Below are 11,253 nucleotides of genomic sequence, written 5' to 3' on the forward strand. Positions count from 1 at the left end.
TGACTCAGTTTATTAGTATATCTTCTTGTGTCCTTATATCCGAATTTATGTGTACTGTGTTAATTATAGATACATCTATTCCCCTTCTTTTTAAAAATTAACTATTACAAAGACAGTCTTACTCTTCTTTGATTAATTAAGGTTGATCTTACCTTACAATAATTAAGCTGACAATAGATGTCTACACATTAGAAAAATGGAGTGTGATGTTGAAGAAAAGGTAGGTTTATTACATTATGTCTACATTTTGGATTTATAACTCAGTTCATTTCATATCATATATATTTATCATCTGTGTTCTTAATAGAACTTTTTAATCAGCAGAAGTAAAAGAGATCACTTATTCATTTGACATATTACAAATTAATAAAAATGCAATGAATGAGCACCAGAAACTTTGCTGCTTCTGAAGTGCAAAGCTGTTATGAAATAGAAGAGCTAAAATTCTTTTAGCTATCAACGGGCATTCATCTAATTCACTGCATATATTAAAGGAATCCCCACAAGGTATCTATTCAAGGTCAAGTTATTTTACATTCCCATAATATTAAAACGAGGAAAAAAAGTAATACAATGACACACTGAAAGAGGGCATTGGGTAATTAGATATGGAACATTTGTGATCCGGGTATTCAGAAAGCTTTAAATTAATTTTAGAAGTGAGCAATACTGCCTTTTTTTTTTTTTTTTTTTTTTTAAATCAGATTAATAGCAGCCTCAAAATATGGCTGAGCTGAATTATACAAGTGTCATCATAAAAATCATTTGGCAAATGCCTATCAGAGACAGCACAGGTGGAAAAAATTCAGGCAATACTGATCAGTTGCTACAAAATCCTTACAGTTCTGAAACATTACCAGAAATTCATAGATATAGCAATTGAGTGAATTTCTTACACCTTCCTAGCACTACATATATGTTGATGTGTATTAAAACTATTAAAGCTTAGCAAATAAACAGCCAAGTACTGCATAGTCTAACCCCTCATTTTTACTTCTTTATCCCACCTCAGCCCCAGGCTTTTATTTTTCCTGGTTGTGTGCTCTACCTTGTTTCTGACAGCAGATTAGAAGGGTGAGAGCCACCACCCTTGTTACTACAATTCCCAGCATAGCCAGGCCTGCAGATGTTGCAGGAATAATAATAATAATATTAATAATAATAATAAACCACAGTCTGAAGGGACGTCTCAAGCAAGGGAAATATTCTTTGGCACAATGCAGTTGGATCTCAAGTGATATCTGAGCAAACTTTCCTGCACTGACCATGAACACACCCTGATGCTTTTCTGGAGGACCCATGCTGGGAATGAGGAATTCAGCACTTCTCCCAGCTCATGCATTTCCCTGCTCCCCTTGGCTGACACCACTCAGGGTATTGTGCTGAAACTATCCTATTAGACCAGCTATTATTTAGCAAGTACTAAATTTAAATATGTCCGTTTTCTTCAATTTGAGAAGAATGATATTTATAATTACTTTCTCTTAACAGTAGGCTTCTCAGACAATTACAGACTTCTACCCAGAGTTAGCAGGTTTAAATATGTGTTAATGCTGAAATGGCACGAAGCAACTTTAGCATGAGTCTTGAATCACTGCCTGCTTCATTAATTGTGGTAATTACTGCATCTGATGCAGTTCCACCCCAGCCAAGGAATGGGAGGTGTGGGCAACAGGTTTCCCCATGGCAGGTCCTGGGGGCCAGAGCTGCATCCAAGAACTGCCAAGACTCATCTGGTCACCTTACAGTCAGACTTGGGTTAAGTGTCACACTATTAAGTAACTGTTCCTAGGTTTCATAACCTGATTTCTGCCACTATTGTTGGATGACAAAGATCAGTAGAAGGCATGTGAGAAGGTAAAACATTGACCTTTGATTTCTACTGCAATAATGAAGGAAGATATTTATAATTTTTTATTCACCTTGACTGCTTTTCTTATCTTATACATATATATATATTTTTTTTTCTTCTCTGTTCATCATCCTGGACTGTAGGGTTTCAGGGGCAGACATTGTGTGCTGTGCCAAACAACACAGCCCTAATCCTTGCTGGGGATTATTAAATACTACTGCAAAAATTAAAACAACATGTGCTCCTGGACAACAGAAGAAGAGAGTGAAAACTGCAAGGTCCAACTTGACATTTGTGAATATAATATGAGTGAAAAGCATCACAGCAGGAAATTGCTGAGGAGTCCAGCTGGGAGTTCTCATTCATAGCCCTGCAGTGCAGGTAGCTGCACCAGCCCACTGGAATGCCATAAAAATGTCATGCTTATTGTCACTTTCTTCCTTATGTTTTTGAGATAAATAGTGTGGGAAAGCATTTCCACCAAATCTCAAGATCAGGCAAGATTTATTTTTCATTTGTAGCTTGGTTCAGTATGGGAGCCCACGAACACTGTAATCTGTCTATCATATAATAGTTCCAGACTGGATTTAGATGAGAGAAAGCAACATTTCTAAGAAATGTCAGATGAGAAGACAAACTGAAAAGACAACAGACCTATGCTGAAAAATGGAAAGATTATGTATAAACCAGCTTATACATCATTACTGATTGCTGTCCTCAGATCAGAACAAGATTTTACTTGAAAGGCTATTATCGAGCAAAGAGAAAGAAAAAAGTTAAATAGTTGTAGACTTCTTTTACAAGAATTTGCTCACATGTTAAGAATCAGTTCTCCACAGTGAACTAACCACCACTGGTTGCTCACAACATGGGTGTTTTCTCAGTAAGAGAAGAAAGAACAGTAGTGATACAAATCTGCCATTTTCTAAGCAATTTCTGATACTAAGCAAAATTATTAGGAGTGTAATGTGGACTCATAATCTGTCTTTCTTGAGGGAGTAATTCAAAGCTCTTTTCTCCATTGGTTTACATCTTGCTTTATGCAGGAGGGCAACCTTGTTATCTCCTCCAAGGCTGATGGGCCAGAGGAACTGCAGTGCTCCTTGCCCCTCTGGAAGTTCAGTTGTTCACATCAAACTAAATCATGATCTCTTCCCACTGAAACCCCCTTCCCTGCTTGATTGCAGGCAGCCAATTAGTTCCCAACATGACAAACTCTTGGGCTCATGCCATAAGCTCTCACAGTGGGAATGATTGGGATATCTGGAATAATGGCCTGCTATATCCATAGGGTAACTCTTCCCATTCTGAGACAGTAGGAGTAAGGAGGTTACACTAGGATTTGAGGTTGTGAAAGGTGGGGATTGCCTTTAGTTCTAGATTTGATTTGGATGAGTGAAGAAGATATATGAGAAATGTCAGATGAGAGAAGACACTGGAAACATGGAAGAAAAACTCAGCTGGTGTTATCTGGCCATTGGAATGCTCCTAAACGAACATTTCAATGTGAACATACTGAATTTAGGTTTCAGGAAGAGCCTGGGTCTGTACAGCAATGGACTCTCCTGAAAAGCAGCAAGCAAATGCTCCTAAATGCAAATTGTCTCCTCAGCCACCCTCCTTGCTGACAGTCAGTATCATCATTTGGAGGCTGTGGGTGTAATTTCAAGTGGTGTTGCTTGAAATGGTTTCAGTGGCACAACAGCAGTGATTTGTCTACCTAAGGCTGGTCTTGACAGTAGCTGCTGAGACACCAGAGTCAGGCCAAGAAAAACATAATTGCGGATTATTCTGACAGCCAGTCTGTCAGCAAATTATTGCTTAACCTACAACTACTCATGGCCCATTCCCAAAACTGAGTAAGGCTCCAAACAGATTATAACTAAATGTATTCCAGTGCAAGAAGAGCCAATTTACTGACCCCTCACCCCCTGCAGAAGACACCATGCAACATTACTTATGCTTGATCAGACTGACAGCAGGGAGGAGGAGCTTCAGATCTGGCATAAACAGCAGCTCGTCTCATAGGTTTCAGTTTCTTGTCTAGAAGATGTCAAGGTAATGAGTCCTGAAGTGAGCTCTGTGAGGTGTTTATCTTCTGATGGCAACCTTGTATTTCTTTTTTTGTGTGATTAAACCTTATAATGGTTGGGGAACATCAATTTTTTTCCCTTTTTATTCAAAAGGGAAACAAACAACAAGATCACGAACTAAGCCAGCGAATGGAGTGGAGCCCTGTAAAGTACATTCACAGCCATATTTCAAGAGTGCTGTCTAGATTTTTGTAAAAGGTTTGGAAGCGTTTCCCTCAAATAAGCTCTGTGTGAACCAAGGTACAGATGAATAGAGAATGCAGAACAAATGACATCATGCTGATTTGGTGGGGTTTCATCACGTACTCACTAGGGTTAACATGGAAAACTGTTCTGAGCCTTCTGTCACTATGTTTTATAAGCAAGCTGCAGCAGGACTTCTGTCAGCAGAAGTTAAGTGTACCAATTGAGGGCAGTATATCATCTGAACAAGAACTTGCTTTGAAATGGAGAGCGTGCTTGTTCGGTAACATTTTTTCAGCCAACTAACTTTTCTTCCTCATCAGAATTTTTTTTTCCAGCAGATTTTTCCAGCCTGTTACAGAATGGATGTTATGACACACAAAAAAAATCCAGTCTGTTCTTGTCTGTACAGAACAGAATATTGTTTTCTGGCTTAGCCTTTCAGTGATCACCAAACAGTGCAGCAAATTATTGCTGCAGGAGGTCTGAAGCAATTTATGCAATATTTTTTTTTTAAGAAGACCTACTGTTATTTCTCAGCAGTCACAATAGAAAAGTATATATTGAATACTTTATTGCTTTTTAGCATTCATAGAGTTCGTGATAAACATGTCAGGAGCTGTCAAATGCAGTAGCTAGATAGAGGCAAGGCTGCTGCACTCCATGTTCCCAGGTTCCATGAGTAGTGAGGCTGAGTGTCTATTCCTAATAGGTGCCCATAAAACACAGGTATATGACCAAAAGATGTATAAACACATGGCCAGCTGTACAGCTCACTGCAGACAGAAACACCAAGCACTCTCACAAACAGCAACAGCTTCCTCTTGTTTTTCTCTCTGGCTGAACAGGGTAAAAATCTGTTCATGGAAAATATTCACACACACATATATATTATCACATATATCTACACGAACTGAGTAACTGGCCTTCCATGCACATTAGATATCCCTCCAGTGGCTGGCCTCAGGCACTCAGCCTATCCAGTATCTTGCCCTGGATCCTTTCACCTCTGTTTGCTTCACAAAGAAACTCTCATATGCAAATAGATCCCACTAAGCTGACCCCTGCTCCCAGCTTATGGATCTTATGGTCTCCCTAGTCATGGGCTTCTGGGACCCTACCACAATCAACTTGCAGACTCCTTGGTCTCACTGATATTTGGCCCAGACTCAAAGCTGCCTTGATACCCAGCTCACAGGCCTCTTATACTACTCACCGGTAATTTAGTTTTACACTCACTAGCAATCATACACAGATGCACACACAGTTGCTCCTTGTGCTGGCATTGCAAGCAGATGAGCCCCTGTTCTGTGGTCCAGTTCCATTTCCTGCCCATGAGCCCCTGTTCTGTGGTCCAGCTCCATTTACTGGCCATGAGCCCCTGTTCTGTGCTGTCCATGAGACTCCCTTGCACACACAGCTGCACTCAAAACAGAGCCCCTCATCCAGCAAGTAGAAATTGAGATAACTGAGAATATAGGACAAACTGCAGTGATCAGTAAACCAGTAACTTTTGCCCCCTTTCCATTTCTCCTTTCTGTTCCTTCCCAAAGCACCTTGATCCCTCTCCTTTCCTTTGCCTCCTCCCTTAAGTCAATAATCTCAACAGCAGATTCAAGACTAAATACCCAGTGCTCCATTTTTTCTTGTAAAACGAGGCATTCCTCAGAGGCAGAGTGAATTAAGAAGTTATATTGTACTGCAGAAACACAAATAGATGTAGACCTTAGCAATACATTTGCTATGCAACCGATTTAATCTTCAAGTTAATATAAAATGTTTCTGTTCTGCATCGTGATTTTGCTGTAACATGCTAGTGCTTTCTGGCTGTAAGCTTTATACAGAACTACAAAGATATGTGAAATCAGTATATTTCTATATTTCCTGTATGATTTCTTTTAAAAGAAACAATAATTTTGCTCTAATTTCTGCATAAGGTATAGAACACATATATTTCTGCATATCTGAAAACAAAAGTACACACAAATACAATTGAAACTCAAATATCTTCAGATCATTTGAAGCTGATGAAGAGGTGCTAAAGGTGAGGTATTACCAGCATACCAGTTTTGGGGCCGATTGTACAGAAAAGGTTAATTTCAAACCCAGATTCTGTACTTTCTATGTAGATCTGTTTTGTCCCAACCACCTTCTGATGATTTACTGTAAATGAACAACCTGGCATAAAAATGGCTCACTCAAGATGGGAGGCAACAGCTGAACAGCTGAAACACGACAAAGCAACAACCTGACTGCTAAATGGCCTGAGATCTTGCTATCAACGTGTTAACAAAATCAACAGGTCAGTTTGATATGGAGCCTCTATCCCTGATTAATGGGACCAGAAACTCTCTGATGACCCCTAAAGGGGATCTTGCTGTGTGCGGCATTGGAGTGAAGGAAATCTTCAGCAGCTGAAAAGCTCAGAAGGAAGGAGGAAAAGCCCCCCAACAAAACAAAAAACACCCCAACAACCTAGAAATCCATGTAGTTCCTAGCCCCGGGACAGAAAGAGACTGTTTTATTTAAAAGAGCCAAGTGCCCTGCACAGACCAGAGTCACCCTGTAGGTCATCACAGGACAGGAGTTAGCAGAGCAGATATGTACTTTCTTATTTCTGTGGATTTTTAAAAGATACATGCCAGCCTACATACACCTTCATTTCTGGGGATTTCTGAGTGTCCTCCAACACTGTCAGTTGAGATCTGGGTACTGTTTTGAAACTAATATCCCAACTGTCCTTACATGTTTTAATTCACCCTCCCAAACAGGATTTTCTCAAAGTGCACAAACTGGATCCCTTTGTGATGTACTGGACTGGAAGATGATGCCTGAGAAAATGTCCAATACACTCCAAGTAACAGCAGTGGCTGTCAGACTCATGCTACCACCAGAAAAACAATATTCAACTCCAGTGCACCACATCCTTTGAGAGAGAGCAACCTCAGCACCAGCTGTTTCACACTGTACATCCCAACCCAACTTGGATCCTTCACTGCTTATTGTGAATTTAGTACCTAGAACACAAAACCAAATATCGAGGAAGCAGATAACATCTACTGTGATTTAGACAGGGCTGCCTAAACTAGAAGTGACATTTAGGACAGAGAAAGAATTCACAGCATTTTCGAAGAAGAACAGTGTGTAAAATGAAGAAGCTGAAAACCTTCTGTTTCTGAAAGCTAACACAAAGAGTCAAAGCTACCCTGCAACAGAAACTAAACACATCTCAGAGTTTCTCAACAGAGCCATATGAAAAGTGACCCACCATCAGCTGCTCTTTGCCAGGTCAGAGAGAGATGTCAGCTTCACCAGGCCATGTCGTGGGGAAGGTTGGGGTGGTGACCCATGGGAGCCCATCCCCTGAGAGCCAGTCCATGACACACCACAGGGCTTGTGGGAAAGAGCAGCTCCAAAGCAGAGAAAAGCACCTGAAAGAAGTGACAATAAAAGGAAGAGGTATGAGTTCAGAACTTCCATGGTGTGTAGTAATGTTAACACAGGAAAGTGACACAAGTAAAGACTGAAAACCAAAATAATATTTTAAAAGGTCTGATCAGATACTGTTGACAATGAAGTAAATCAGTGGAGATTCACACTGCTTGAAAGTGCAGATATGGACCCTAACCTTGGCATTAAAACTGCATAAGAATGTTCTGATATTTCTGCCTAGCCAATGTCTGAGAGCACAGGTGAGACAGGGGCAGCAGGTACACTAAATACCAAAGGGGAAACTGGAAAAGTGCTGGAAAGGCAGGGCTAGGAAAGGCAGGGTACTGCAGTCCAAGCTGTAAACACCTTTTTCCTCCTCATAGGAAAGGAACTTTCTCTGTATCCAGTGGAACAGCCAGCTGTTCCCCACTGTGAGACAAAGATTTACCATCTAGCACACAGAGTAGGCTCAGTATTATTCAGCCAGGCTGTGATGCAGTTCTGGCTGTAATTTAGGCATCTGTTGAAATGCTCTTTTGCATTATAACATGCAATTCAAATGCTCTACCCTTGAACAAATTGTGATTGTGATGGACTTGGCACTCAGTGTGGACACCAAGAGTCATGGAAAAGCACAGAAATGACTGGGATGTTTTTCACAGCTACAGAGCACCCAGTATTCCAAGAGCTGAAGGGATTAAGTGTTAAAGTTTTGGTTCAGTCTGTTGTAAAGAAAACAGATGCATATTTGTATTCAGCTTAACATCTCAAAAGTTTGAGATGGCTTAGTACGATTATAATTTGCACTCATATCATCTTTGAAGACAAGAGATGAATCATCTGCAAAATTAGCTGCAGATGGAGGCTCAGGTCTTGGGAGGCTTGAAAGATTCCAGGCTGTTTGGAAAGGTTTCAATTTGTATCCACAGCCAGTTCAAAATGAAAGATGAACCAAACCAGCTAATACACATTGCAATAGACTGTGAGGATGTCTTTTGTCTGTCCCCTGGAGGAAACTTCTGGCTTAATAAAAGGCTGCTGAAAAGAAAAATAGTATTTCTTTTCATATATTTTGCCCACATTGTAAAAATCTCTTTATTGTTTTCCTGTACTGCTGTTGTGTGCCTGCCATAATTGAACAGCCTAATGCAAAAAGAAATATTATACAATCTGAACACAAACATAATGGGTATTGAAAAAAATCCCTGGCAACAGGCAGAAGTTAAACAAACAAATAGAAAAATTATCTTGCCGAGACACAGCATTTCTATTAAAGAAGGCAAAGAGATGAAATGCCTTTGTGTTTGAAAGCAAGACATTTCTCTATATACTTGTATATATTCAACTCTTGATAGTTGCACACTTTTGTTACAAAAACTTTTGTGATTTTGGAGCATGGACATCTACCTCTGCTGTGTCCTGGAAAAGATCCCTTTGCTATTCAAACCTGTCACAAAGGTTTAGAGAAGAAGAAATGGAATGAACCAGACTGGGTGTTTTTCATGACCAACATGATCACTCAAACGATCTTGCAAGAAATATTTTAATATCTTTTAGGTTAATGTTTCGGGTTGCACAAGGAAATTACGCTTATATGGTAAAGTTAGAAGAATAATAAGGAGTTTGAGATGCAAAGCCATCAGAAGCAAAGAGACAGCACTGCCCATGTTTGCAGATTTGGTAGCATTGTTTTGTTTTAAAATCTGTACATATCAAACAATATTAAGAAAGCTTTATGTCTTTTTGCCTTCCCTTTCAGTTATTTAGACAGAACAACAAATTAAGTGCTTTTGACAACAGTTTGGAGGACAATCTGATGAGGAATGAGCTGCAAATCATGCAGAGATTTAATTAAAAAAACAGATGTTGAAAAACTGAGAAAAGCCATCACTGATTGGAATTTCCAAACGATTAAAGAATGACAAAGATAAAAATCTCATTAGCATACAACCTTTATCTTCCAACAATTTAGACAGGAAAAATAGCATTAAATCTGGAATTTTCTAAGTTCTGCTAAGATATCTGCACCCATTGTTGTAACTCCAACCTCAGGCAAGCAATATTAGTACCTTTCATTCTCACCACATGTGTGAGGGTGGCTGTCAGCTTCCTATTGTTCCTGCTAAATATTTTATGTATTTCTTCTATATAATGATATAATATAAAAATATATAGGATATATATACATACACACACATCCATATATGATATATATATACACATACATACATATATGAAATACACACATTTTTTCTCTCCACCCTGCAGGCCACAGGAGACACGTACTTTGCTGGCTTTACAAGCATGACATCCCTAAACAATAACTTGAAATGAAAGAGATTAAATTGTATGTGAGTGTAGTATCAGTTCTAAACTTGTCAAGGCTCCAGGCACTTAACTGTATGAATCTTTTGGAATATTCAAGTACACCCTTTTCAAAAAAATACTGGAGAATAATGCTAATTAAAAACATTTCTCTTTGGGCAGTATAACATTCTACCAATTCTTAATTGGCACTTAAGTCCACTTGACACAGCACAAGTTTTGTGAGTGAAAGATTCTCATCTCCATTTTTCAGCATCTCTTCTGCTATTTTGGGATCCTTTAGCTGATATTGTTTAAAAATTTATTTCTGGAATGAGAGATGGCAGATAGTATGGAAATTAATTAAATAAGCCCCGTGGATATCTAAAAACACATGCATACCTTAACTACTTCTCTACATAAAAAGGAGTTTTCCAACTGTGGCTGGGTTACAGTGTCTAACAGAGGTCATGTGGAAACAAACTCCCTTGCTGGATCAACCAATGAGAACTGAAAATCCACACTAAGATGTCTTCTGCTAAACCAGAAAGTTCTTTCATACCAGTCCCATTTATTTAAATTCCTAAAACACACAAAAGGTTCTGTAACAACTGCCCCCGAGAAAGCTGTAACAGAGTGAATGCATATCCAAGAGAACTATTCAAGCAAAAGTAGATAAAGCTAATAAACAACAAACACAAGGAGAGTTGTGCTGGAATGCTGATGCCAGTTTGGGGGAATCACCTTTTTAATAGAACCAGCATGAGTATCTCTGTTCATGCATTTCTCACCATTTGAATGGGAAGGGAATTGGAGTAATCCTGAATCCTGCTGTGACACTGCAGGGCAGAAGTTCTCAAGCCTCTTTGGGAATCTCCTTGCCCTTTCTCAAAGGCACAGTTCTCATTCCCATCAGGAGCACCCTTGATTTTCCCCTACATAGGATAGTCACTACCTGAAAGAACTACTAACATAAATAAATTCTACAACCCCACAGCATGCATCTGAGGACTCTGTCCATGCAGCACTCCTTCTAGAGGGAAATTTTATGGTCCAAATGAGGAAAGAAATCGAGAAGTGTCTCAAAGTTTTGCTGATGGCTTTACAAATAAATAGCTCCAGTATAAGATGTCTAATTCTGATCAACACAGATAAATAACAGCTGCCATGAAACCACCTCAGAACAGACAGTCCCTTAAGTAAGAAGGGCCCAAACCACATTTTGTGCTTAGTCAGGCTTCTGTTTGGCACCGAATTTCTCTAAGTCTGTGCACTCTTAATACATCAAAATGAAAGTCATATCCTTCCTGCTTTATGAAAATCAATATGTAAGTGTATTATACTGTCTATCAGACTATAATTGGTGCTGCTTTCTGGAAGCACAGTGCT

Source organism: Sturnus vulgaris, chromosome 3 (assembly GCF_052056855.1).
Source record: "Sturnus vulgaris isolate bStuVul1 chromosome 3, bStuVul1.hap1, whole genome shotgun sequence".
Taxonomy (NCBI): domain Eukaryota; kingdom Metazoa; phylum Chordata; class Aves; order Passeriformes; family Sturnidae; genus Sturnus; species Sturnus vulgaris.